Here is a 23,904-nt window from a genome sequence, read left to right on the forward strand (position 1 = left end):
GATGAGAATGAGGCCCTAAATATGCATGGTGTCATGTGTTTAAATGTTCCAGGTGGTGCTTAATGTTTTTCCTTTGCTAAACATTTTTTTGTTTTTCTTAGCTGTCCGTGTGAGATAATTTCTTATTTGTACTATGGTAGCACATAGATGCTTTAATCATAGATAAGAACCCCATTATGCTAGGTGCTATACAAACACAGAACAAAAATATGGTCCTAGACACAAAGAGCTAACAATCTGAGTATAAAACAGGAGACAACAGATGGATCCAGACAGACTGACAGGTGAGTACAAGGAAATGATGAAACAATACTGGCCAACATGACAGGCGGCGGTTTTAGTAAATAAATGAGGAAGAGTCAGTGATTGAGGATTATCCCTGGAAATTTGGGGCCAGATTTTTCAAGAGAGCTCACTCCCCAATAGCTACCATTGTGGGTTTGTAAAAGGCTGCCAGATTTTCATAAATGCTCAGCATCCGCAGGAGCAATGGAAGTTACAAGGTGTGTGGCATATTTGAAAACCTGGCCACTTCATTAGGTGCCTAAATAAAAGTTGAGTTCTTTGAGTTCTATCCACGTTTGTGCACACACATTTCTACCACCTAACAGCTCTCATATCTGAGTGCTACACGACTTTTTTTTTTTTTGGGGGGGGGGGAAGGAGGGGGGAACATTCCTTAATTCTGCAATCATAGTCAGATCCATCCTGATGTGACTAGATACCTATTAAATACACAATCTCATTTGACACTGTACAGTTCAAAAGCAAGCCTAAAAAGAACCCAAAGAGTTTTATTGTGGAATAAGACAGGTATCTTCTCCCCACAGACTATTTTAAAATTGTAATGCTTTCTGAGGACTGTGTCTGTCCTTACTTGGCTGACTGGATTCTTGGGACAATGCTCCTTGCAGGTGCCATGTGGCAATTCACCTCTGTCCTGAAGATCAGCTTTTGCTACTTCACAGCCACAATCTGCAAACGACAAGAATGAATTCCAGATTCAGTGCCCTTTAGGACAAATACTCAGAGTAGTTGTCGTAAATTGTTAATCTGATTCAAAACTTTTTTTTTTATTATTATATAGCGGGGAGAGGGAGCTCTCCTGAGCATGTTGCTTCTAGACTGTAAGTTCTCTTTATGCAATAGTTGAAGTAGACAGGACGACAGTTTTGTGGGGGAGGGGGAAGTAGGACCAGAGATTATTAAGGGGCAGTCTCATTTCAAGCAGTGCTATGGATGTCAAGATACATGAAATGTGCCATAGCTTGACCCTTCCCCACTCATCCCTCAATCCTGGCACCAATGATCTTTTAATGATACATGTTAACTTCCTCTTGGAAGCCATTGCTACCAGTATTGTGTCAGTCAATGGAAAGCTTTGACAGATCTTTGATATGGTACCTCATATTGATGTAACCTGTCAGGCTCTCCTGCAAAGTAATCTACTCCGATAACTGTCCGTGTAGAGTTCAATTACTTGCGACAGTGCTTCAGACAAGAACAAAATGCTTAAAGTAGCCAGGCAGAAAAATAATTTGGGTTTTGCTAAACTGTTTCTTGCATCTCTTAAGTTCCATCTCTCAATCAAAACCTTTTCTTTGCCTGATCTTAACATCTTAATGCTCCACAAAGCCAAAGTGAGTGGAAATCAGAGGTCACATCTTTCATTTTTTCCTTTGGAAGTTTCCAGTTATTTTTTTATTTAAAAAATTTGGTAGTTTGCTAGAGATGTAGACACCTGGAATATGAATTAACCTTACATTCAGTGTTTATCACTCTGAATATGGTTTAATTGTTCTTGCCTTTAGCTGTGTAAATATTTTGTCTGATGCCATTTGCTTGAACTGTGATAACTGAATGGTGTGTTAAAAGTTTGGGTCTCTTTCTTTGTTTTGTCTTCTAGTGGCCATATTCTGGCATAAGGGTGCAAATCGGATTTATTGGACAGCTCCGTGGATCAGAAATTGAGGTCATTTTGTTACAGCAATCATAGTTATTAGGATGTACAATATAGCTCATTTTTATCATTCTCCCATTGGCAAGGCCCTGTTGAAGGCCCTTACTTTATGGCCTATCAGGAGGAAAAAAGCCAGGGTCCAACACTGGGTTTTGAAGTACCCTTGTGCATGTAGGAAAGGCTTTTCTCCTTCCAGATATGTGCAAAATGCATCAAGGATGTGCTAGGCAGAGGAGAAACATCATGGCATTCAGGAGCTGTCATTGTGACCAACCCCTGTACAGCCTCATATGCACCTTAACTATACCTGACTTTCAGAGGAGTGAGTACTCACTTTCTGAAAATCAGACCCTTTTAAGGCACTCTCAAGTTGGGCACCCTAAATCACTGTCTAAGTTGGAAAATGTAGGCCAGTGATGATGGGATTGACCCGGCCTAGTCCATTGAAACCAATGGCAAAATAGGAGTAGGATTTAATTTTGTGGGAAGAGGGAGATGTGAAAATGTTGAACATCTGCATGCTAAAACCATAATTATCATTTTAGGAATCTGTTCTTAATTGTGGAAGACAGTGGAAAATAAACTCTCCATGTCACATGGTTGGGTCCAACCCAGACCAATTGGGAGGTTGTGTCACCACTTGTCCTGTAACCCCGAGTGCCTTAAAATGTTCTGCTGCTGTAGCTCTGTCTGGGCACTAACACCCTGCATACAAGCATGCGCTGGGTGTCTGTGCAATAAGCAGCCCTGGTTCAGCAACTCTGACTCCAGCAGCTGGCTTGTTATACCACAGCCACACTCTGGTCTCCACCAGTCTTGGTTACTACTAGCCAAGTGACACCAACACACCCCTACTCCGGAACTTCTGCGAAACAGTCCACCCTGAAATATCCAGCCCACTCCTGAACATCCAGGAGAGAAGTGTTGAGCTCTGAGGCTCTGCAGCACAGTGGGCACTCACCACCACAGCACCTCCTGCTGGTCAGTCCAGGAATTAGCTCGTGCAGCCTCAGAGTGCCTCCTGCTGGTTGGTATCTTCTTACCAGGACCTATTCTTCACCACTTGCAGCACATCAGGCCCCGTGTCCCTCCCAGACCCTGGTGCCTTTTACCTTGGGGTGCTGCCCCACAGCAGTACCCCCACACTTTGGGTCCTCCCCAGGGAACCCCAATCCCCTAAGCCCACCTCATCTCACCAACCCACTGCCAGTCCTCATCTAGCCCCTTCCCTCTGGGGCAAACTGCAGTCTGAAGTGGCCACTCATCATCAGCAAGGGGGTTTGGACCTGCTGCCTTTCTCCCTGCCTCCCCTGGCCTTTAGCAAGGCTTCAGCCTGGGGACTCACCAGGCCAGAGCTCCCCAGCTCTGCCTCAGGTACCCCACTTGCTCTTCCAGGCAGCCTGGTCCTCTCTGCTCCTCAGCTTGAGTAAGAGTCTCCTCTTACTTCCCCAGCCTGCCCTTTTTATCAGAGTCAGCTGTGCCCTAATTGGGTGTGGCCACACCTGTGGCTGTTTACCCAACCAGCCTCCCCTGACTGCTTTTAACCCCTTCCTAACTGGATTGGGGTGACTACCCCGCTACAGGCTCCTTTAAAGAGACAAAAGCATGGCAGCTAGAGTTAATAATCAATTCAAACACAGTAGTAGGTTGATTTAGAATACAAGTAAAACAAGTTTCTTTAATAAAAAAGAGGGAGGTTTTTAAGTGAGTTCAAGTATAAGGAAAAAAGTCAGGAATGGTTACTGTCAAGGTTCCTCCCCCACTCTGAACTCTAGGGTACAGATGTGGGGACCTGCATGAAAAACCTCCTAAGCTTATCTTTACCAGCTTAGGTCAAAACTTCCCCAAGGTACAAAATATTCCACCCGTTGTCCTTGGACTGGCCGCTACCACCACCAAACTAATACTGGTTACTGGGGAAGAGCTGTTTGGACGCGTCCTTCCCCCCAAAATACTTCCCAAAACCTTGCACCCCACTTCCTGGACAAGGTTTGGTAAAAAGTCTCACCAATTTGCCTAGGTGACTACAGACCCAGACCCTTGGATCTTAAGAACAATGAACAATCCTCCCAACACTTGCACCCCCCCTTTCCTGGGAAATGTTGGATAAAAAGCCTCACCAATTTGCATAGGTGACCACAGACCCAAACCCTTGGATCTGAGAACAATGAAAAAACATTCAGTTTCTTACAAGAAGACTTTTAATAAAAATAGAAGTAAATAGAAATAAAGAAATCCCCCCTGTAAAATCAGGATGGTAGATATCTTACAGGGTAATTAGATTCAAAAACATAGAGAACCCCTCTAGGCAAAACCTTAAGTTACAAAAAAGATACACAGACAGAAATAGTTATTCTATTCAGCACAATTCTTTTCTCAGCCATTTAAAGAAATCATAATCTAACACATACCTAGCTAGATTACTTACTAAAAGTTCTAAGACTCTATTCCTGGTCTATCCCCCGTAAAGACCAGCATACAGACAGACACAGACCCTTTGTTTCTCTCCCTCCTCCCAGCTTTTGAAAGTATCTTGTCTCCTCATTGGTCATTTTGGTCAGGTGCCAGCGAGGTTACCTTTAGCTTCTTAACCCTTTACAGGTGAGAGGAGCTTTCCCCTGGCCAGGAGGGATTTCAAAGGGGTTTACCCTTCCCTTTATATTTATGACAGTTACAAACAAATAAAAGTGAAAACATGCATCTAAAAACCTAAAACTTAATCGAGCAAGATAGTCTGTATTCAAGATGGCTTTCCTCTCACACACAGTCATCTTTCCAACTTGTTACTAGCTGACCTGGCCAGTACCCATCATAGACATCAGATCACTTGGGTTTTTTTGTCTCCTTAATGTGAAGGATAAAGATGGAGTCTCTCTCTGTTCCTTACATTCCAAAGGGATTGTCTTTGTCTTACAAGTCAGGAAGGTCACCTGGGAATTCAGCTTCCTGTATCTCTCTGGCGTGAAGGAGCCTATGTTAATTCTGTCTCTGAAGTTCAGATTCAAGAGAACTCCACTGATTTAGCTTGATAGCTTTGGTTATGGCAAATGTAAATTGAGGTCAACCCACATTCCTTTGTTTAGGACAAACTTCTTTATTACCTTTATCTAGGCTGTCTTTATTTTAAGCATGTTCTAGCAACATTATGCAGAGGGAATTCATAACTTCACATGTAAGGTTAACATGCATTTTACAATTATATTAATAAACAGCACATTATTAGCTTTCATATGATACCTCACATGGCATATTTTGTACAACTATTATTTCAGTAGGATGTAAACATAGGGGTGCCTAGGGTCACACTTCATGGCTTCATCTCAAATGTTTTCCTGGTGTCTGGTGAAAATGGGAACATCTATTTGTCACAATCAGGACTTTTTGTTTTAGGCAAATAAATAGTTTAAGATTTTTCATTACATACTTCTGAAGAAATGCAAGAAGTTCTTACAGAACCAAATCATCTGGTGTAAGTCAGTATAACTCCTTTAAAACCAATTGAACCTCAGCTGAGCATCTAGCCCATGATGTCTAATCTCCTCTCAAAGCACCTGTTAAATGCCATTCTGCATACACATTAAGAGTATTCACCCTTTTGAAGATTAGATTTCTATCTGTTCCACATCACTTTGCTGCAGTCTTGAAAGATAATCATAAATGGCCTGATTCTCCCCTGCCCTGCATCTTTTGTAATCATTTACACCTGTGCATATAAAGTGCTACGCCTATTTTTACAGGTATAAGATAACTGTGCCGGGTACAAGACTAAATAAAGAATTGGGATCAAAGATTAATATAGTTACACTAGATGGCAGTGTGGAAACAGGAAAAAAATTCCAGACAGACTTTCCAGAGCTACATTGGAACTTCTCTACTCTTTATTTGATTGCATTTTTAATAATAAATTTTATCATTTAAAATCACATCAAAATTAATATTCAGGATGGGTTTCTAAGGAAAACCCCCAGAGGGCAAGTATTCAGAAAGGAGGAAAAATCATTAAACCATGCAATATTAAAAATAACGTAATGATTAAATAATGAACAATTTGTCAAAGGTTATTTAATAGAATATACATTTTCAAGCTATCAGAAAAATATTAGTATTCAAAGAGACCTTAGTGAACTCCTAGGAAAACTGTAGGATGCAGTGAATATAATTCTGCATGACCTCTTCTCCCTTAAAATAACAGAGATTATTTTAAAAAATTATTTGATACTCAATGGGAATCATTCCTTCTCCTGTCTGAATAGTCCACATCTCTCTGCATATTGCCTCCCTTCTGTCCCACTGCCTCCCCAGTCCATATATACAAACATTATCCAATGTAAACTCTTTTTTGGCCCTAACGTATATCAAATGTGCAAGACTATGAGCAAATAACACCTGTTTCCTGTGCATAAAGCTCAGCTAGTTTCATTTATGAGTCATAGATCAACAACTGTCTGATACTCCCAAGAACCACTGCAGTTAAACTTGGATATGTTGCACGTCACGTATCAGTATGAAGACATTCTGTTGTCTTTTAAATTACAGCAGTGATGACTGTGATAGGGAATCTCAAAATTAAGGTAAGCCAGGAGTTTTGTGGTAAAATGCTGACCCAGGGTATGAAATATTGTTTGTAGAGTGAGACAGTGTAATCCATTCTGGAGCCACATATGGTCTCCTGAATTCATTGAAAAGGAACTCATTGCATATATGTGGTAACTCCACACCACTAGGAACTGGAAAATGTTTAACTTCTAATGAATGCCACCGTAGTAATATTAGACCAAGGATACATCAGTGCTAGGGCCCCATTCCCCTCCCACACTCACTGCATTTACCATGGCGTGTCTCCACTGACTGCAATCTGTGTGAGAAGGAGGAGACCTAGCACTGTAGGCGATGCTAAACTTCTGCCTAGTAAAAGTCTTTTTCTTACATTTAGAGCAATGTCTGGTGGTTGGATAACTGAAAAAAAAGAATCTATAGTCTTCCCAAACCACAAGTTCCCAGCCAGGGTAGCTGGAAGAAGCAACAGAATCAGCCCCTTATCTTTAAATGCAACCAGAAAATACGGTTATAGCAGGAATGAGCAGCTGGTGATGTTAAACATCATCTTAAAAGTTATTTTTCTTAGCCTGTAAGTGGTGTCCAGTCTTTGAAGAAATGCTGTATTGTTAGATTGTGATTCACTTTCTTCAGGGGAGCTCTTGCAAACAGAGAGTTTGCTTTCTCCTTCAATCACTCTAACTGGAGTCAATTCTCGGGGCACAGTTGTTTCCTGGAAACTAGACATTGATGTATGAGCTGAGATTCCTGAGAGAGAGGTTTTCCTGCATGCTATTTGTGACCACCTTTGTTCAGAGACTGGTGTATATAAAGTAAGAAAACAAGTTGCACTAACAAAATACCAAGACACCATGTCACAAATTTCGGTTTTAAGGGGAAACCAATCTGCAAATCCCCAAAACCTGCAACCACGCAAAGGGGCTACAGTGCACTAACCTATGTTCACTGCCATTAATAGATGTTATGTGAAAGAAAGGAATATGCTGACAGACTTACACTTTGAATTCTCCTTTCTGCTGTGCTGAAGTGTTTCCACAGATTCACACAATAGCCATCTGGCTACCATCTGCATCTTATCTGCCATGGTGGGACAATTCCAAATAACTAACACAGCCAGAAATTCAGCATCCAGAGCTTGAGTAGAAGAGAGGATCTGGAAGAAATCTATGCCCTAACATGAGAACCCTGTGCACCCAGTGTATTGTTCTCAGATTCTTCACCAAATAGCATCCCTGAATATTTAGCCAGAGGCATGTGGGTATAACTCTTCTGAAAGTACGGGAACTGCACCCACATGCTTCAGGTTGAGCCTGGCCCTCATTCCTCGAGCTGCATTTGTACCAGTTTGTGCTGGGTCAGAAATTGCTGCTTCTGACACTAGTGAGACAGGCTGTACATCTGGGAGAAGGGGTTCACTATTGGGGGCCATCTACCACCACCTTCAGGGGAAGGCAACACTTGTTTGCAGCTGAGTCTCCATAGGTTTCAGAGTAACAGCCATATTAGTCTGTATTCACAAAAAGAAAAGGAGTACTTGTGGCACCTTAGAGACTAACACATTTATTTGAGCATAAGCTTTTGTGAGCTACAGCTCACTTCAACGGATGCATACTGTGGAAAGTGTAGAAGATCTTTTTATATACATAAAGCATGAAAAAATATCTCCTCCCACCCCACTCTCCTGCTGGTAATAGCTTATCTAAAGTGATCACTCTCCTTACAATGTGCTGGAAATGGCCCAACTTGATTATCATACACACCCACCACATGCAAACAAACAAACAAAAAAGTGTAATTTTAAAAAATCAGCTGTCCTGACTTTGATTCATTCTGTCCTGTCCCCACCCAATCTGTGCCGGAAATGCCGGCAATCCAGTCCAGTGCCATTAAGCTCGAGTTTGAGAGTGTACATGATGGGCTTGTTCCTCTATCTCCATTGAGGTGAATGGAGCTATGCCAGGTTACACCAGAGGAGGATATGGTCCCACACCTACTGTGGTTTCTTGTGGGTTTGCTCACAATGCAGCGTGCTACCATCCCTTTTGGAGCCCAGACCGAAAATATTTAGCTAATGTCTCCACTCCATTTACTTGAGCTAATGATGTTCCTCCCACTTCTTCTGGGCTGCAGATATTATGTCAATGCTCTAAAGAGGTGGCTCTGCTAAAAACCTGTGTGCTTGTCTGTCTGCAGCTGTGGGAAGAGCAAATATCTCAATGTGCGGCCCTAACAGACTCATGGTGGCAGTGTGAGTGCTAGCCCATTGGGGGCCTAAAGCAGGAATATTTGGGGGGGTGTCCCCCACAACACATACTAATAATTAATAGAGGTCCCCCTTGAGCAGCTTGGGACCCTAAGCAATTGTTTAGTCTGCTTATGCTTAGCACCCGCTCTGCGATGGCGGGAAGGAGCAGGGAGTGCCTCATTTCGCAGGCACTGACTTTTGTTTTTGCTAGAGGCTGCTTCTCTCCACCCTTTCCCCCCAGGTGAGCAGCAGGCAGGGCCTTGGGGTGGAGTGGTGGGCGGGGCCTTGAGGGGAAGAGGCCAAGCAAGGACAGGGGCAGGGCTTCAGGGCAAAGTGCGGGAGGAGTAGGGCCACGGTCCGGGCAACAGGACTCACAAAAGTTTAATCCAGCCCTATGGGTGCTGAGCACCCCCCCCTTTTTTTTTCCGGTGGGTGCTTGAGCTCCAGAGCACCCAAGTAGTTGGTGTCTGCCTTATTCCAACTTCACAATGTATTTATCCCTGAGACAAACAAGTGTTATGGCACTGGTCAATTGTATTGGGTCTGTTGCAGTTGTGTGGGCTAGAGATGGGCAAACTGATTCAGCTAAAATAAGGAAACCCACTGCCACCTCAACACTAAGGTTTCACTCAGTATAAGAACTGAATATACACTGGAACCTTTTTAAGAGGTCCTGAAGTGTACAGATAAGTTCTCTTTGCTTCTGATTTTCAGGCAGGACTGTACCTAGACTCTACCCAGCATGTTTGAAGAAAGCCTGTCCTTGCAATGTTTCTAGCCATCTTCCCAGACTGGATTATGGGAGATAAGGCCCATCATCATGCTACCTGAAGGTGGTGCAGAAGAGACCAGCTGCAAGAGAGAATGGGAAGAAGCTGGTTGGCAGACCCCTGAAGAGAGGGAGAAAATGAGGTCTGCTCTGAAAAATCTAAGGAAGCCTTTGTTGACCTCCTGGTAAGGAGAAGTGGCATGTTGGGTGCCCTGTGATGTTGGTGTGGGGGAGTCAGACCTCCAGAGAATTAGAGGATGATGGAGTTGATCCTGTCTTGAGTGCAGGGGACTGAACTAGATGATCTATTGAGGTCCCTCCCAGTCCTATACTTCCATGATTCAATGTATTCCCCTCTGAAGATGCCAGGAAGAAGGTGGGTCTTCACACCACCTCCTGAAGATAGTGTAGGCTGTAATAGAGGATCTGGGATTTTGCAGTTGGGGTAGATTAGTTGCATCTTTATAAAAGAATAAATTGCAGGCTAATACTTCTGACAAGCTATAATAGTTGAGATCAACCCAAAGGTTCAGTTTCCAATTGAAAAACCATGCTGCCAAACCACTGTATTCCCAATCTAAAAACAATGATCTTGTGGGCACCAGAGTTCACATTTATTATCTTAAAGGAAAGCAAAATCTTTCTTTATGAAAGGAAAGTTATTTGCCAGAAAGAAAGAAAAAAAATAAACACATTTTAACTCCACAAAAATTACATCTCTACACAATGATTTATGAAAGCTATTTTTAAATAAATAAATAACCCCTACACACTTTGTGACATTTATGATGTCAGCAATGGGATATGTGACAGCTGTGAATTGCTATAAGTGCCAACAGCAGAAGGGAAAAGCACAGAGAAAAAAGTGTCCCATAGTCTTTTTGGAAAAAAAAAAAAAAGCGAAAAAAGACAGGAGCAGGAATTAGGAACCACTTAACAAACAGCAGCTGTTGAACTTGTCTGAACGCTAAGATTTGTCTGCTGCTGAGGTGAAGAGATTGGAGGTGGTAAGCTATGCTGTGCTCAGTCTGAGGCGGGATGGGACACTCCCTCCAGATAGGGGACCAGGAGAGCTCCCTTTTCCTCCTACAGGGCATGCAGGGGACTTAGGAGATAATGCCACAGATGGTCCAGCAGAGGTAGAGGCAGTAGCTAGAGGGCCAGAGATGTGGAGTGGAAATGCTGCTTATGCAGAGAGACAGATGGAACTGGAGGTATAGCTGAAGCATGAGAAGCTTTCTGGCCAAGACAAGCCCCATGGACTGGCACAGGAGAAGAGGGTCAACTGATGCCCATGGACCCTGGAGGACCGATGTGAAGGTACACCTAATCAGGAACTGGCAGGCAAACAGGCATGGGTCGCACAGGTGCCGACTTTTCTTTTTCCTGATAGGTGCTTCACCACCACTCTACCATAAGGCCCCGCCTTTGCACCTCCTCTTCCTGCCCCAGCTCCGCCGCTCCCCCAAAGCTCCCCTGCCCGCTGCTTGCTCCTCTCCACCCCACCCCTCCCCCAAGCACCTCCCGCCAGCCGCTAGCTGATCGGCAGCCAGCCCCGGGGGCCGCTGAACCACTGTGACAGGGTGGTGCTGAGCACCCCCTATTTTTTTCGGTGCGTGCTTGAGCCCAGAGCTCCCACAGAGTCAGCATCTATGCAGGGGTGTGATGAACCCCAGCGATCTGCCTGTGGCCTGAATCAATATGGACACCACAGAAGGCTCTGGGAGCCTGACTGTGGAAATATGGGATTCTGTGTCTTGTGAGGTGTTATTTTTGGGAAACAAAACTGGGGCTTTAAAACCAAATGCAGCTTTTTCTCTGAGAGAGGTGGAAAGGGTGAATCAGACTCCTGCAGTGGGCTCCAGACATGCAGAGGGAGGTGTCAGCCAGAATACAAATAGAGCCCCCCTGCAGGTAACAAAGAAATTAATACCCGAGATATCCAGAAAGGAAGGGCAACCTCTCCCTCCACACCAGTGTGACTACCTGCTGGTCTGTGAAAAAGTAAAGCACACTGAGCTGGATGAGGGAGGAACTGCTTCTCACCTTGACTCAGTGTGTGGGGGGGGAGGGAGCGGGGGGCTGTAGGCCAGGCCAGCTGTGTCTCTGGGCAGGAGGAGATGTTCTATCTTCTTCCTCTTCCCCTCAGAGAAAACAAGGTTCTGCCACAGGGATCCTAAGTGTGTGGGATAGAGAAAGGAACTGGGCTATGAGGAAGAATTTTTATTATGTGAACTGTTGTAATCTGAAATTGTAAAAGGTATTGATTGTCACACCATGCAGAGAATAAACCTGTGGGTTCCCTAGCTCACTGGTCAAGCATCCTAGTTACATTCACTTCTTTATGGGAGAGATATGACAGATATTGCAACCGCCCGCCGTATCTTTGGGGACCATATTGTATTAAGTGTATTAGTGGTTTATGTATCACTGTGGGCCAGGGATTGTTGCAGTTCCAGTGGGGAGGGTTACTACAGCTCCTCCAGGAACTAAAAACAGTGTGTGTGGAGGGGAGGGTTAATTAAGATGAATTACTCATCTTGTAAACACCTCCAGAGAGGTACCACCCCCTGGGGAGGTTCACATATATTGGGTCAAACCGAGTTTCCAGACACAAAAAAACAAAGGGCTTTTGGTTTTAAAAGCCTGAGTTTAAACGGAATCAGGGCCTTCTTTCTGATCTAGCCAATGGACAGGACCTTCTGTTCAAGGAGGGACCCAGTCATACCAGAGCCTGAGGCTGGACCTTCTTAGCATATGTGTAGATTCTTTTATTATGTTTTCTCTGTAATTCACCAAGAATAAATGTGCTTGCTTAGAAAGAGCCCTTATAGCCTTCAGAGAGAAAGCAAAGCCCAGGTGCTGGCCTGTTTTGGAAGTCTGGCTTGGTGGGGGATATCCATGTAGGGAAGAAACTGTGCAGCTTTAAAGATCCCCCAGTCAGGAGGGAGAGTGACGTGGGTCCCTGCTCAAGAGAGGTGACAGCTACAGAGCTGGGAGCTTACAGTGGCTGCTCTTGATGGACTACAAGTGGGGGAGAGGGAATATAGGTACAGTCACCGTGAATTGTGACCCCCCACCCACCCACTTTTTCTAGTATTTGAAAACATTTATTTTTAATTTAACAGAGAAAATTCTAAAAAGGAGCCTTGCTGGTTCCATTTTTTTTTCCAGTCATGCTGCCAGCTAGGGCCACTTAGAGTGATACAGAAAAACTTGCCCACTGCCTTAAGTTAATAAGACTTTTAGTTATTTTTTTTTTTTACCCTGAATCATTGCAGTATTCAAGGTATTCCCAGTAGAAAGTAGAAGAAAGTACAAGGGAATATTTCAGCTGCTGAGAGAAACTTATTTAAGGTCAAACTGGTAAGTATTTGGGTACTGACACTATACAAAAAGATTCACTGAGCCTGATTCTCCACTGCTTTGCCCTTTGAACAAAACTAAGAGCACACACCCTAACCCAAGTGCTCTGGCTCTTGTATTGGCTCTTGGCTACCTCACTCATCAAGATCTTGACCTTCTAAAACAGCCGTGTTCATCTGAAACTATGGATGTCAACCTCAGAAGTAAAACTGGTGTCCTTAGGATACCAAGCTTTCTTGGCAACCAGTTCTTGGAACTACCACAAACCTCAGCACCTTCAGCTCAAAATGTGCTGAGGTTTGTGGTAAACCTTCCCACAACAGAACAAAATGAAGAAAACTGCAAAAACTCTGCATCAACCTGGTGAATAGGGGAAGAGAACGTTAGGGACACTTTGTGTTTTGTTTTTAGAAATTTTAAGATGCTTGGATACCACAATGAAAAGTGTGGTATAACTGCAAATCTAGATTACATTAGGTAGATTATGCCTCCTCAGTTATTTTTTCAAGCTTTCTGTCTTCAGACTCTAATATCACAGCATCAGTCACTTTTGGTTCACATTTTAAAGGTTTTCTTTGCAACCATAAAGGCTAGAACGGTTTAAAAAATAGAATCTTAGATTCTGATTGGGATGAGGAGGGAAAGCCTGCAATGGTTTGGATTCAGATAAGCATCTATAATGTTTGAATACTTATTCAAACCAAATCCAAACTGCCAAGGTTTAGAAGTTCCATCACTGTGTTATCTTCCTCTTCGGTTACCATTAACATAACTCCTATTATTTTTCCCTTCCTCAAAAAAATCATTGCTCAACAGACAGGCAGGACTTTGTTACATTTCTGTTGCTATGCTAAGACTTCCTTGTGTGTGCTACAGACATGACATCTCTCTAGGCTACAGATCAGATTGATGTTTGGAGTAGAGCTCGTAGTCACAACCCTGAATGTGTTTAGAGTGTTTATTGTAGAACTTTTCTGGGCTTTACCTTTTCTGTATGACTGTGGCTATGAAGTTTGAGCTGTGTTATGACTGAATCTCGCTCAGCACAAGGTGAAAAAAATCTGCTTACTGGCATTAACGTTGCTTGGTTGGCAACAGATGTTCATGACAAAGCTGATTTTAAATAGTGTTTACTGTTTCTTCTGTCAGGTTGTTAATTTACAGGGAAGAAAGTTATTAATGTTCAGATCAGGTGTCAGAGCCATCAAGAATCCAGCATTGCTACACTAGATTCAATTCCTGGCACACATTTTCCCAATGATATCAATTTAACAGTGGGTTCACATATGCAGAATTATTTCAGCATCAGAAATAAGATTCTAAGGAACCATTACAAGAGTCAACATATGATGCCTGCTTCCTTTCTCCCTGCCTTGCTTTTGTCAAAGTAAGGACTACAGTCTAGTCTACTACGACAAATAGAGTGATTTGAGCATGAGCTACAGCTTCATGCATCTGATGAAGTGGGCTGTAGCTCACGAAAGCTTATGCTCAAATAAATTGGTTAGTCTCTAAGGTGCCACGAGTACTCCTTTTCTTTTTGCGAATACAGACTAACATGGCTGCTACTCTGAAACCTTGTGGTTCTCAGACTCTCAAGAACATGTCAGCTCTACTGAGAGTGATCTTTCTTTTCACATTATTTTAGAAATCCCTACACCTGGTGCTTGAAATCTTTGCAATCTCAACCTATGTAGTAGATGCTATTTATAACTCTCTGAATCTTCAACAGATTTTGATGGAAGACAGTTAGCATATGTTGTATGCAGTGTAGCTTGCAGCTGTGTCAGTCCCAGGATGTTAAAGAGACAAGGTGGCTAAGGCAATATCTCACCCATTTTATCAGTAGCCCAACTTGACGATCACTTTAAATAAGCTATTACCAGCAGGACAGTGGGGTGGGAGGAGGTATTGTTTTATGATATCTGTGTGTATATAAAGTCTGCTGCAGTTTCCACGGTATGCATCCGATGAAGTGAGCTGTAGCTCACAAAAGCTCATGCTCAAATAAATTGGTTAGTCTCTAAGGTGCCCCAAGTCCTCCTTTTCTTTTTGCGAATACAGACTAACACGGCTGTTACTCTGAAATGTGTCACACAGATCATTCCTCATCCCAGAGCATCAGTTTTAGAGGAGACAAAGTCGGCTTTTTTATGTTGCCTCCTCTTCTTGCCACATGCTTCCTGCCAACAGACAGCCTGGTGTTTTTCCTTAAGAGGCAAAGGAATCTAGGCCATCACTGCAACTCCAAAATGCAGAAATAATTGGAGAATAAATCTCCAACTGTGAGGAGTTGGAGTCAGTTTCCTCTTTGGGTTTGGTAACTGTAACCCATACTGAGGTAGCAATTTTAGGAGTGGGTATATTGAACATTATGTTGAGTGCACTCTGTGGTACCACTGTCCACATCTCCAGCCAATCAGCTGAACGTCCTAGGAAATTGCTATGTATAGGCCTAGTCTTCTCTTGTTGTTTATGAGCCAGTGACAATTTCAGACCTACAAATGGACAAAATGGCTTTCCAAAAATCTATCAGAAATAATGTCTTCCAGCTGTGGACTGAGGAAATTTGACTTAAACATCTTAAAAAAATTAAAATCAGATTACTGCATTCAGAAACCCCACAAAGATGTTCTAACTGGGAGGCTGGATTTGATCAATTTCTCTACAAGCACTCCTGCTTCAGTATAACCAGTAAAAGAACAATCAAGAAGTAAGAACTCTCCCACAGCGTGGGGTAGCCCTCTTGGATAGTTTATCAGGCTGCTAGTCGATATCCATTGTGTCTGAAGAGTAGCGTTCTGGGAGTGGGATTAGGATTGTTGTCCTCACTTCACAATGATAGCAGAAGATTTGACATTTTCTCAAGGCTCCAGCTGGGAGTTTTACCGAGTCATTTTTTCTCAAATGAAGTTGTATTAAAACAGAGTAGAATCTATGTAATTTAAACCTTTTCTCCAGCTCATCCACAGCACATTACACATTTCTTAGCAGCATCCACAGCTGCCAGGAAATGTGTACTAGTCTTATATTCTTCCAAATATACAAAGTAGGTACTGTACTTCATGGACCTTCCTCTACAACATTGCCCATAGCGCATTGGGATATCACAGATCCACCGCATCGATTGCAAGAGTAGCATTTAGGATATTGTGGACTTAACTGTGCTCCCATATAAGTATTTGATTTCAGTGAGGGAAGCCTTGCTCTGTAAATGTGGGATATATTCCCTGATTAAAGAGTAGAAAGAAGGGTGGGAAGTCAGAGGAATTGTTTTTTCATCCCATTGGGCCTATGGAACTGAAAGTTTGGTTTGCGGCAGGTTGCTACAATTGACATAACTAATACAAATGTTTTACATGAGAATTTGCAAGTCTTTCGCGACTGATAATTCATATGAAACTCCCCATAGGCCTGATCCAAAGCCCACTGAGGTCAATGGAAAAACGCTAATTGATTTAAACTGGCTTTAGATCAGGCTTATTATCCCAGTGTCCCTACCTTGTTACTAGGGTTGCCAACCCTCTCAGTTTCATCAGGAGTCTCCCAGAATTGGGCTCTATCTCCCAGTGGCTACTGAAGCCAAACCGGGAGATTTTAGGCCATTAAAAGTCCAGCACACTGCCCCCTCTGCATACTGCTCCTAGAAGTGGACAGCATGTCCCTGCGGCCGCTGCGGGAAGGGGTCTCCGCACACTGCCCCCGTTCCAAGCGCCTACTCTGCAGCTCCCATTTGTCACAATTCCCGGCCGATGGGAGCTGTGGGGGTGGTGCCTGTAGGTGCGGGCAGCGTGCGGAACCCCATGCCCCCCACCCCCAGGGGCTGCAGGGATGTGCTGGGAGCGGCACGCAGAGGGGGCAGCATGCAGAGCCCCCTGGCCCCGCTTACCTCAGGCAACTCCCTGTCAGCAGCACAGCAGAGCTAAGGCAGCTCTGCCCCCTCAGCTTCCATTGTCCACAGTTCCCGGCCAGTGGAAGCTGCAGAGTTGGTGTTCAGGGCACAGGCAGAGTACGGAGACCCCTGGCCCTGCCCACCAGAGCCGCAGGGACGTGCCAACCAATTCCGGGAGCAGCACTGAGCTAGGGCAGACAGGGAGCCTGCCTTAGCCCTGCTGTGCTGTCAACCAGGAGCCGCCTGAGGTAAGCACCATCTGGCCAAAGCCTGTACCCCTCCCTACACCCCAACCCTCTGCCCCAGCCCTGAGTCCCCTCCAGCACCCAAACTCCCTCCCAGAGCTTGAACCCCTCACCCCCTCATACACCACAACCCCCTGCCCCAGGCTCAGCTCAGAGCCCCCTCCCATACTCTGAACCTCTTGGCCCCAGCCCAGATCCCACACCCCAATCCCCTGCCCCAGCCCAGTAGAAGTAAGTGAGGGTGGGGGTGAGCAAGCAATGGGGGGGGGGATGGAGTGAGTGGGACAGGGCCTCGGAGAAGAGGCGGGGCAGGGGCAAGGCCTCCGGTAAGGGGCGGGGCAGGAGGCAGGACAAGGGTGTTTGGGTTTGTGTGATTAGACAGTTGGCAACCCTACTTGCTACATCCAAAATATACGTACACTTATAGAGTCAAAAGTTACCATGGGGCTTGGATTGATTACCAAAAACAACTTAAGGAACTGCTAACAGCTAAAGGAACTGGCGGCTGTGATTGCAGAGCCATTATCTTTGAAAACTCGTGGCGAACGGGGGAAGTCCCGCATGACTGGAAAAAGGCTAATGTAGTGCCAATCTTTAAAAAAGGGAAGAAGGAGGATCCTGGGAACTACAGGCCAGTCAGCCTCACGTCAGTCCCCGGAAAAATCATGGAGCAGGTCCTCAAAGAATCAATCCTGAAGCACTTACATGAGAGGAAAGTGATCAGGAACAGTCAGCATGGATTCACCAAGGGAAGGTCATGCCTGACTAATCTAATCGCCTTCTATGATGAGATTACTGGTTCTGTGGATGAAGGGAAAGCAGTGGATGTATTGTATCTTGACTTTAGCAAAGCTTTTGACACTGTCTCCCACAGTATTCTTGTCAGCAAGTTAAAGAAATACGGGCTGGATGAATGCACTATAAGGTGGGTAGAAAGTTGGCTAGATTGTCAGGCTCAACGGGTAGTGATCAATGGCTCCATGTCTAGTTGGCAGCCAGTGTCAAGTGGAGTGCCCCAGAGGTCGGTCCTGGGGCCGGTTTTGTTCAATATCTTCATAAATGATCTGGAGGATGGTGTGGATTGCACTCTCAGCAAATCTGCGGATGATACTAAACTGGGAGGAGTGGTAGATACGCTGGAGGGCAGGGATAGGATACAGAGGGACCTAGACAAATTGGAGGATTGGGCCAAAAGAAATCTGATGAGGTTCAATAAGGATAAGTGCAGGGTCCTGCACTTAGGACGGAAGAACCCAATGCACAGCTACAGACTAGGGACCGAATGGCTAGGCAGCAGTTCTGCGGAAAAGAACCTAGGGGTGATGGTGGACGAGAAGCTGGATATGAGTCAGCAGTGTGCCCTTGTTGCCAAGAAAGCCAATGGCATTTTGAGATGTATAAGTAGGGGCATAGCGAGCAGATCAAGGGACGTGATCGTCCCCCTCTATTCGACATTGGTGAGGCCTCATCTGGAGTACTGGGTCCAGTTTTGGGCCCCACACTACAAGAAGGATGTGGATAAATTGGAAAGAGTCCAGCAAAGGGCAACAAAAATTATTAGGGGTCTGGAACACATGACTTATGAGGAGAGGCTGAGGGAACTGGGATTGTTTAGTCTGCGGAAGAGAAGAATGAGGAGGGATTTGATAGCTGCTTTCAACTACCTGAGAGGTGGTTCCAGAGAGGATGGTTCTAGACTATTCTCAGTGGTAGAAGAGGACAGAACAAGGAGTAATGGTCTCAAGTTGCAGTGGGGGAGGTTTAGGTTGGATATTAGGAAAAACTTTTTTACTAGGAGGGTGGTGAAACACTGGAATGCGTTGCCTAGGGAGGTGGTGGAATCTCCTTCCTTAGAAGTTTTTAAGGTCAGGCTTGACAAAGCCCTGGCTGGGATGATTTAATTGGGGATGGGTCCTGCTTTTGAGATGACCTCCTGAGGTCCCTTCCAACCCTGATATTCTATGATTCTAGGATTCTAACTTAAACAAAAACATAAATTCCAGCCTAAGCCATCTCCCCAGTTTTGGCTGCCCTAGAATTTGTCCCTTAGGATCTATGTATCCCAAACCCTAACCTCCTCTCTAGAAAACTATTCTCACTTCAGAGTAACAGCCGTGTTAGTCTGTATTCGCAAAAAGAAAAGGAGGACTTGTGGCACCTTAGAGACTAACCAATTTATTTGAGCATAAGCTTTCGTGAGCTACAGCTTACTTCATCAGATGCATGTAGCTCATGAAAGCTCATGCTCAAATAAATTGATTAGTCTCTCAGGTGCCACAAGTTCTCCTTTTCTTTATTCTCACTTCCTTTACATGCAGGGTGGAGTTTAATGAGCCTCACCTGCTCTCTGAAGGATTCCAACACCTGTTATCAAGCTGGAGATATAGCAAAATCCAGCTATACTGTCAAATCCTTTTTTACATAGGTTTTTTTTTTCTGATTACTCTGTCCACTGTATATTAAAGTGAGAATGTATTTGCTCTTTCCTGTGTAGGTATAATAGATGGAAGAGAAATAGAGTTAGTAAATCAAAAATAGTGTATTAAATTGCAAATTTGTGCTCATGCAATATGTCAGGAAGATTTTTCCTAGGAAAGTGAGGATTTAAATTTGAACTAAATCCTGTATTTTCTATCAAACTGTTTCTGGTGACTGCTAGTTTTTAACAGGATAAGGAAAAATCCTATTTTCTTTCAGCTGATTCATCAGCACCATAGTATAAAGAAGCATTTCTTGTTGTGGTGCTTGGTTAGACTTCAAAAGATAAAAAAGAGAAGAGAATAAACAGTGACTTTGAATCATAACCATGATATGAGTCAGGTTTACAAAACTATGGAATAAAACTTTTTTTTAGCTTTGATGTGTGGTGGATAAACAAATACCCCTATCTGTACAGAAACTTGACTCAGAAAAATTGGGTTAATTCAGAGAATGGCAAGAATACTAGGGTAACCATGGCACCATATGAAAACAATCCATTGTTACTTGTTTTGGGGGGCATATTCTACACTAGTCTTGGGGTCACTGGAATACACTTGCATTTATCTGATAAGATCTTGAATGGTCTTGTTCAGAAACATATCAACCTATAAAAGTACCAAATTCTTCTTTTGCCTAGGCCAGGCTTTAGAGGTTCAATGTTAGCATATGTCAGCTAACATGTACTATCATCACACTTGAAATCCTAATCTAGACAGGGCCTAGTGACTCCATCAGACTTGCTCCACATTTAAAGCCACCTCCCATAAAATGTTCTGTGCGCTCCTCAGCTGCAGCTGAGAATCTGGGAGTCTTTGAATCTCTTCCCTGACTGCTAGCAAGATGCTCACTTGTGTCTCTGTGGTCTGAAATGGGCTTCTATTTTTCCTTCCTTCGGCATTGCTCCTCATGATCTAGTAAGTTGGAAAGCCTCCAGTTTATCATCCAGATGTTAATGCAGTATATAATGTTAAAAGCTTTTCCAGAACTGTCAAGGTTCCTTCCCCACTCTGAACTCTAGGGTACAGATGTGGAGACTTGCATGAAAGACCCCATAAACTTATTCTTTCCAGCTTAGGTTAAAAACTTTGCCTTGTCCTTGAACCGTATGCTGTCACCACCAAGCGTTTTAAACAAAGAACAGGGTGTGACAAACTTCCTCCTCTACCTTGGTGGGTCTTGCGCTTATTGGTGGATTTGCTCGCCTTGGAGCTTCACAGCAGCCCTTAGTTTGGCCGTTTTTGTGAACCCACAGTCCAGGTCAACTCCTCCTGTGTCTGATCAGGAGTTGGGAGGTTTGGGGGGAACCCGGGCCCGCCCTCTACTCCGGGTTCCAGCCCAGGGCCCTGTGGAATGCAGCTGTCTAGAGTGCCTCCTGGAACAGCTATGCGACAGCTACAACTCCCTGGGATACTTCCCCATGGCCTCCTCCCCACACCTTCTTTATCCTCACCATATGACCTTCCTCCTGGTGTCTGATAATGCTTGTACTCCTCAGTCCTCCAACAGTATGCATTCTCACTCCTAGTGCCTCTTGCTCCCAGCTCCCAGCACCACAAACTGAAGTGAGCTCCTTTTCAAACCCAGGTGCCCTGATTAGCCTGCCTTAATTGATTCTAGCAGCTTCTTGATTGACTGCAAAAGAAAAGGTAAAAGAATCACCTCTGTAAAATCAGGATGGTAAACACCTTATAGGGTAATCAGATTCAAAACATAGAGAATTCCTCTAGGCAAAATCTTAAGTTACAAAAGGGCACAAAACAGGAATATACATTCCATCCAGCACAGCTTATTTTACCAGCCATTAAACAAAAGGAAATCTAATGCATTTCTAGCTAGATTACTTACTAACTTACAGGAGTTGTAAGGCTACATTCCTGATCTGTTCCCAGCAAAAGCATCATACAGACAGACAAACCCTTTGTTCCTCCCCTCCAGCTTTGAAAGTATCTTGTCCCCTCATTGGTCTTTTTGGGTCAGGTGCCAGCAAGGTTATCTTAGCTTCTTAACCCTTTAAGGTGAAAGGGTTTTGCCTCTGGTCAGGAGGGATTTTATAGCACTGTATACAGAAAAGGTGGTTACCCTTCCCTTTATATTTATGGAAAGAACAATTTGAAAAAAATAAGGCCTTTCAGTTTTGCATGCATATTTTAATGATCCACTGCTGTATAGCAATGTCAGACAAATCACAATATGCAACCATTTTTTATTCTTTGTGGGCTCTTTTCTCTCTGCCTCCCAACTTTTCTCTCTTTTGCCAATTCATTATTTTATGGGGTGATGTTTTCCCCCTTCTTTTGACTGTATCCAAGCTGTAGCCACTAGTGTCATAGATGTTGCTTACGTGTTTCTATTCCAAATCGCTATATTCAGTACTTATAACTTTCTGAAAATCTTACCTTTGGGCTGAAATTTTCCAGCCTTGGAACAGTGACCTGCCTGAATATACACAGATGTATTTGTTTCAGCAAAAATCAGCTAGCCTTTTTGAAACAGAACAGTGGAGGAAGAAGGAAATTTCCAAATTAAAAAAAAATCCTTAAACCTATAACTGAACAGGTCTAGTCCTGCAATAGCTGAGACTCAAAAGTTTAAATTTGGCGTGGGAATGGTCCTCCTTGAGGAAAAGTGCTCTTGAATAGTCCAGTGGACTATTCATTCAGTTTGATTTGACTTGGTAATTAGCCTCTGAGTACAGCATTTTGGTGAGTTCACACTGCAGGTATGAAAATTTTAGCAGCATTTGGACTGTGGCACAGGCATACATGGTTACCTAGCTGCATAGTGAAAAATGAAGTATAAATGCACAGCAAATGAGTCAAAGGAGCAAAGTCAATAACCCTAATTCTTTTTTCTTTTCTTTTTTATCCCCAGGATTCTGTTCTGCAAACACAATAGGCTCCTGTCTGCCTGACATAGCACCCAAAAGGATGGCATTGCTCTGTGTTAGTGCTTATTGATCCTTTGCAGATATGTGCTGCCAGCTATACTAAGCAAGAACATTTCAAGTTAAATTGATCACATCAGGCTTGAAAGTTAGAACATCTTTGTGGGAAGTCAGTGTAACAGTCTGATTTAGAACTTTTTAGTTTTTGTCAATAGCCTGAGACCACAGCTCGAAGAGATTATTTTTGATGGACCTATGACTTTATAAAAATCGTTTGAAGTGTGTGTTGAAATCTTTACTAATAGGATTGAGGCAAGCAGATCTGGGACCTCTTGCAAAGCTGTCTATGATTGTGGCATCTATCTGCAAAGTCTAACATTCAGTGGGACTTCCTCTGCCTGGCCCAAATGCCTATGCCATGCATGGTCAGAAAGAGGGAGGGACAGGTGTTCGGTACCTTTGGGATGAAGATTTGGTAAAGAATAGCAAATTGAGTGCGACACTGCACCCCATATTCTTCATAGTTGTATGATTATGATATAATTATGATGCATTTTGTACAAGACAGAGCACGTAAGGTGTCATTGGAAAAATTATGATTTCCTGAACATGATTATCGTATTAGTATACATGTATCATTTTTATATCTGAAGTTATGAATATTGACTAAGGATCTGTATTTCAAATGGGCTTACTCTGGAAAACACCCACAGCCAGCCTTTCAGGTACAACGATGAAGAAGCCTGATGAGGTTGATGGCCCATCAGCAAAGGCAATGGACTGTGGAATAACATAACCTTCCTGTGGGTGTTTTGGCCAGCCTGTAAGCAATGGCTGCTATAACACTACAACCAGACCACATGTCTCTGGACTCCATCTTGGGATGTCAGTATTTTTCCACAAACCAGTCTGGGAACCAAGTTCTGAAACAAAGGGTTCCCGCCATATGCTAAAGCTATATAAGGCAGGGAGTGACATAAATGGTCTATTGTTCTTCACTCCCCACACAAGACTTCTGAAAACACCCAAGAAACAAAGACTGAACTGGGGGAAGTGCTGGACCCAGGCTCAAGGGATTTCTAGCCTGTCTATGAGACTTAGGTTGTGTTTTTGTTTATTTGCTAGATGATCTGTTTGCTATCACTTACAATCACTTAAAATCTATCTTTTATAGTTAATAAACTTATTTTTGCTTTATGTAAACCAGTGAGTTGGAGTGAAGTGCATGGGAAATCGTAGCTCAAGGGGAAAAGGTAAAGAGGGGACGAACTCTAGGAGCTTATGCTGTACAGTTCCCTGTGCAATGCAAGATGGTATATTTTGGGTTGTCAAGGTTCCTTCCCCACTCTGAACTCTAGGGTACAGGTGTGGGGACCTGCATGAAAGACCCACTAAGCTTATTCTTACCAGCTTAGGTAAAAACTTCCTCAAAGTGCAAACTTTGCCTTGTCCGTGAACCCTATGCTGCCACCACCAAGCGTGTTAAACAAAGAACAGGGAAAGAG

The 23,904-nt window shown here is 43.7% G+C and overlaps 1 long non-coding RNA gene across 1 annotated transcript in view; it reads left to right on the top strand.

Annotated features, from left to right (window-relative positions):
- LOC311512666 overlaps positions 1-23,533 on the top strand; it is a 50,839-nt gene extending 27,306 nt beyond the window's left edge. Inside the window, exons 2-3 of the long non-coding RNA XR_014709521.1 lie at positions 9,477-9,716; positions 22,387-23,533. This is a non-coding gene — a long non-coding RNA (uncharacterized lncRNA). The remainder of the gene's footprint in view (positions 1-9,476; positions 9,717-22,386) is intronic.
- Positions 23,534-23,904: the final 371 nt, after the last annotated feature.

Source organism: Lepidochelys olivacea, assembly GCF_965140295.1.
Source record: "Lepidochelys olivacea isolate rLepOli2 genome assembly, chromosome: 1".
In the NCBI taxonomy this organism is placed as follows: Eukaryota; Metazoa; Chordata; order Testudines; family Cheloniidae; genus Lepidochelys; species Lepidochelys olivacea.